The sequence below is a fragment of the Octopus bimaculoides genome, chromosome 19, assembly GCF_001194135.2.
Source record: "Octopus bimaculoides isolate UCB-OBI-ISO-001 chromosome 19, ASM119413v2, whole genome shotgun sequence".
In the NCBI taxonomy this organism is placed as follows: domain Eukaryota; kingdom Metazoa; phylum Mollusca; class Cephalopoda; order Octopoda; family Octopodidae; genus Octopus; species Octopus bimaculoides.
This window is the reverse complement of record NC_068999.1, coordinates 20,692,155-20,697,756: the sequence shown is the minus strand read 5'-3', so window position 1 is coordinate 20,697,756 and position 5,602 is coordinate 20,692,155. Positions and strand designations below refer to the sequence as shown.

The following is a 5,602-nucleotide window of genomic DNA, read 5'->3' as shown; positions in this document are numbered from 1 at the left end:
TATATATATATATATATATATATATATATATATCTTCTCAATTTGTCAACGGGAAACATTTTTAATATGCAAATAAAGCTCCATTACCGTTATGCTGGCCACCACAATCTAATGATGGGCATTATTGAATAAGTTTTTGTGGAATTGCATCGAACTGGGTGTTTATAAATTCAATCCAAGGATTATTATTATTGATATTATTATTATTATTATTATTATTATTATTATTATTATTATTATGATTATTGTTGTTTTTGTTGTTGCTGTTCTTCTTCTTCTTCTTCTTCTTCTTCTTCTTCTTCTTCTTCTTCTTCTTCTTCTTCTTCTTCTTCTTCTTCTTCTTCTTCTTCTTCTTCTTCTTCTTCTCCTTCTCATTATATATATGCCTAAATATAGAATGTAAATAAGTAACAAAAATGTACGGATGTCAATACATTACGGTCGTTTCAAGCAGCTCCATTTAATTGATCAATGAATTCATTACATCAATTTCAAAGAAACCCCAAGTATCCCAAATGCAACCATTACAGGCTGAGGGCATAATATCAAATGATATACTCCCAATATAAATAGATGTAGTAATACCTATTATAATAGCTGAAATAATAGTGACATAACACTTGATAATAGTTTTACGAATTTGAGCGATACCTTGATTGACGACAATATAAATGTTAATGATAGGGTAAATAATGCTAATAATAATATCCACCAGTTGCAATTGTAGGGAAGGATCCCAATGCCCGTTATTGGTTTAGTGTTTAACAAAAAATGTCATATATAAATGTACAGTAATGACAGAATCTACTAACTCCAGTTACATCGGATGCTCTGTAAATATGAACCCCCTCCCCCCAAAAAAACGCTTGAATAATCATGTTTCGTCCTTTAGGCTTAGGCATAATGCCAACAGTACTTCATTATCTACGAAGATCTGTGAATGGAATATAGTCCCTAGAACTCAGGCATACACAAATAGCCAACATGGACGTAATATGTGTCATATGGAGATATATGAAATATTCAAATATAGATGCAAACAAAATAAATGAGATCTTAGAGTATCATGTGTTCATAGGATACCCGTACATTCAAATACTTTAGAAGCAAGTAATACTAAGTATATCATACTATGATTTGGTAGCATGAAGTATCTAGTATGTCATATTATTCATAGCATACCTTCTATTTTCTCGAAATATATGTAGCATTGCTTTCTAATAGCCCTTAACCACTTTAATCTGCAATTTTTCAATAATTATATATACATATGTACTCCCTTCGGTATTAGAATTATCTTCCCTTATAGTTAGTATAATATATAACATTGCAATGGATTACTAAATCTTGCACTTCCCCTAAGAATAAGATATACCCTCAGGAACTATTGTTATTCTACATAGATTAGTGTCTTAGATATATTTTACAAATGTTTCATAACCCATTTCCAAAGGCATTTTCATTTTAATTTACATTTTTAATTACTATTTGATATACATATTTTCATTTTTATTAATTATTATAATAATAAGATATTTTCAATATTCTAATATAATTTATAATTTATATCATAATCTATAAAATAATCCTTATTTTATTTTATTTTATCTCGATTTATCCTTATTTTTTTTTATTTCTGTTATACCTTTTATATCATTCGCAATGAAATATTTTATAAAATTATATTTTTATATTTTTTATCTTATATTATTAACTTTTTATATATCTATATACCCTCCAATGCATTTGTGTAGCTTCTTTAGATTATAAAGTAGTTTATAATTTCTGTTCATAAAACTCACTGTATAATACAATATTATATTTTATATTTATAATTACACATTGTTTTATAAATTGTTTACCTATATGTGAGATTTTTTATACATTCACATATCCTTTTATAATTTTTCCTAGTGTGTGTAATTTAAAATTATTTTTACAAGTTTTTTTTATAAACATTATGGTAATCCTTATCGCATTTTAGTATATTTTTTAAGCATGCAATTAAATGTTTACATCCCCAAATCGGTTTAACTATTTTTTCCGCATATATTCCCTTATACATTTATTATACCGCTGATTCAATTACCTCTTATATTCGATTCCTTATTTCTGATATCTTATAGTAATCCACCCGTAATGGAGAAAATAATCCTTGTTATTGCTTTAATATATACTATGTACTCCTACACAGATGATAATTTATTTCAGTTATACATTCATTGCAGAACGGTTTTATGATGACCACCTTAACAGTAGTATGCTTAGGAAACGCCTTAATAGTTTTTCCTATATATTAAAGTATCCCATTATTAAATTTTAAGTTTAATTTCTATCTTTCCCTATATATTAATTTGAATTTTCTCAATATAATACATTTGTTAAATTATGAATTACATAATTCATTTATCACCATCAACTGAAATACAGTTGACAACTCCCAATGGATTTAATTCTAAATGGTTGAAGTCTACATCTAAATACAAATAACTACGTCACCACTCTTCTATCTTGACTCCCACTATTTTTCCTCTGCTGCTCTCTAAATTATAGTAAGCTTAATAAGATATGCATCATTTTCTAAACTATGCCACATATATAACATCAGGAAGCAATGTAATTATTTTGGTTTCTATCATTGATGTAAATTTGTTAGAAATGGCTTATCCATTATGTTTGAAATCTATATGGTCATCTGCTTCTGAAGAGAGCGGTTTCTTTCAACTTAATGTAATGATCCCATTGATCAATTAAATGGAGCCGCTTGAAACTGCCGTAATGTATTGATACCGGTACATCCTTGTTACTTATTTACATTCTGTCCACCTATCTTAGTGTTGTGCAGACTATACCGAACTGGCAAAGTGCCCCAAGTTTAGTAACTAATTCAACTGATTCTTAATTATATATATATATATATATACATACATACATAAATACATACATACTTATATATATGCAGATATTCTTATATATATATGCACATGTACAAGTACACTCACACACCCAATCACACACTCAAATGCTCACATGCTCACACACACGTTAATGTGGACCTTTACTTAAGAAAATGTAGAAATGTTTATATTTAATAGAATTACCTCTCCTAAGAAGCAAGCAGATGACATATTTCGTATTGGACACAAGGAAATGAAAATAAGCGGTACATCGTTAAAACTTATGTTATCGATTAGAAATTTCTAAATATATCCCATTGTCATATAAAGTAACAGTGTATTGTCATTAACAGTCATTGCTTACTTAAACATAATTTCATTGATTTCTAATATCATTTCATAGAAACTACACAGTATCGACCCCTTCAAAAATACATTTATACACCATTGCCTTTTAGGAATTGTATTATTCTCAGATTTAGTTTTAAGGAACATGTACTTCTAATATTATCCACCTTGCGTAAAAACTAAATAATTTCTGATTTGGTACAAAAGACTAAAACCATATGGCTACTGAACTTAAAGAGTTTCGTTTAACCAAGCAAATCTATTCACCTATATTATGAACAGAGCTGTCGAGCGTATATTGGAAGTTAGAAGATTTATTCTCATCTGAGAAAGCACTATCTACCTAAAGAAACAAAACGTTTGCCCTTCGGCAACTCCAAGGAGATCTCAGCGTTATGTTTGGTTTATTTTAAATGCTCTACTTATAAAATTCGCTTGAAAATCTGGTGATTTATATCGATATTATAGTCTGTTAAATATCAATTAACTAAGAAATATCGGAGAAAGGTCAATCATACTTTAACGCTTTGTCTACAGATGTGCTGTTTCGCTCTCTGCTTTTTCTACCTTTACCTTACATTCAGCTAATCCCCACGCAAAGATATCTCCTTCTATCATCAACGATATTGTGTTCTACCCCCAGAACAGTCAGAAAGCTCAGTTTTTCTCGCCAGACTATAGCATCACCGAAATGTTTTCCTCCATCTTCTTCCACCAGCCGATTCGCAACAGTTTAAATGGTATGTCACCGACATGAGTTTAATCACACCCAAATGACACAGGTCCTTCCAAAAAATCTAGAAAGTAATTGCTTCATAACGCGTCAATGTCAAAACTTTACTCTCTTCTTATAGCTGAAGCTCATTAAAACATTATTCACTTGTCTCTCCTACACAACTCGCAGTGTACCTTGGAAAATATCAAAACGAAAACTTAAAACATAAGCAAATTATTCCACTAGCGAACACGTCGATTAATCGTTTAATCAAAGATATTTCCTTTAGGTTATGTGATTTGTTTTCCAGAACAGGTTTTACCACGTACTCGACTATTACAATGAAACTCTCAGTAGACATGGTTGCAGATAAAAAAAATAAAAGATATCTTAAACATAATTTTAACACGTTTTCATTTGCGATCGTAAAGGAGATGCGTTTCGTCTCGACATGATACCAAATTTTGATCCACACTAACTTTAGTTCATCCTCATTTTATTTTGTGCGTGTCCACCAATAGCACCAATGCACTTGATTGATCATTGTTAGAGTGTAGAATGTTCCAAACTCTAACATCTTGTATGGTTACGACTTCAGCACATTAGCAGTTGACACCCTCCTACGTTCGATATCAAGGGCGTATATTTCTGGGAAGAGTCTGTAAGCCTCTTCTTCAATCATGTAGCCATTTCATGAGGAATTTTGAATGTTTATGAGAAGCATGTTATGCGTAATCTGAAGGAATCTTAAATCCATCTCTTTGTACTCCATATCATTGATAGTGTTAAGAGAATGGTTTTCGTACATATTCTATTGACTTATATGCCAAAACTATACCCATTATATATGAAAACCCATCCGGCACTGTGCAAAGCACAAATGGTCTCAATAAGGAATTCGTGCAACGGCAGTTATTTTTGAGGGACACAGGCTGGTTTCTTTTCTCTTTGTAACTGTGTTGGAATCTTAACTATTTCAATGAAACAATATTATCAAACTTTTCAAAACAAATTTAAGTGTCATTGATGAAAACTCAAACGCGTTCTCTTAATCTTAAATTCAGATACAAATGGCATTTGCACATAATGCAATCCAAGCTAGTAACATGATAGAAATCTATTATTTGACGCAAAAAATTACTCCGCAGGGCTCACAGTAACTGCTCTGAGAGATCCAGTTAACGAGTGCAATTAACCGTCTGTAGCAGGAACGCAGATGTTGACTGAAAATATATATTCGATTCCATGAAAACTATTTGAATAAGTAGAGAACGACAGAAAAGAATGGTTTGGGTAATTATATGGTTTGAGTGCTGGACACTGCGTACTTTATAAGAGAATGAAAGATAGTTGAGTAGGGAACACTTTTGTTTTATCTTTTATCGTTTACTTGTTTCAGTCGTTAGATCATACTGTGGCACCGCGTTGAAGAATTTCTTAGTTACTTGAACGGATCGACCAACTGTCTCATCTTTTAAAAGCTGATTCTATAGGTCTTTTGAAAAATCACTAAGTTGCTGTAACGCAAATACACCAGACTGGTTGCCAAGGAAAGGTGGCAGGTAAGCATAAATATAAGCACACACACACACACACACACACACACACACACACACACACACACACACACACACACACACAC

The 5,602-nt window shown here is 31.1% G+C and overlaps 1 long non-coding RNA gene across 1 annotated transcript in view; it reads left to right on the top strand.

Annotated features, from left to right (window-relative positions):
* Nucleotides 1-5,602, top strand: part of LOC128250119 (uncharacterized) — a 43,099-nt gene that overhangs the window by 12,900 nt on the left and 24,597 nt on the right. The window contains exon 2 of the long non-coding RNA XR_008266240.1: nucleotides 5,360-5,522. This is a non-coding gene — a long non-coding RNA (uncharacterized LOC128250119). The remainder of the gene's footprint in view (nucleotides 1-5,359; nucleotides 5,523-5,602) is intronic.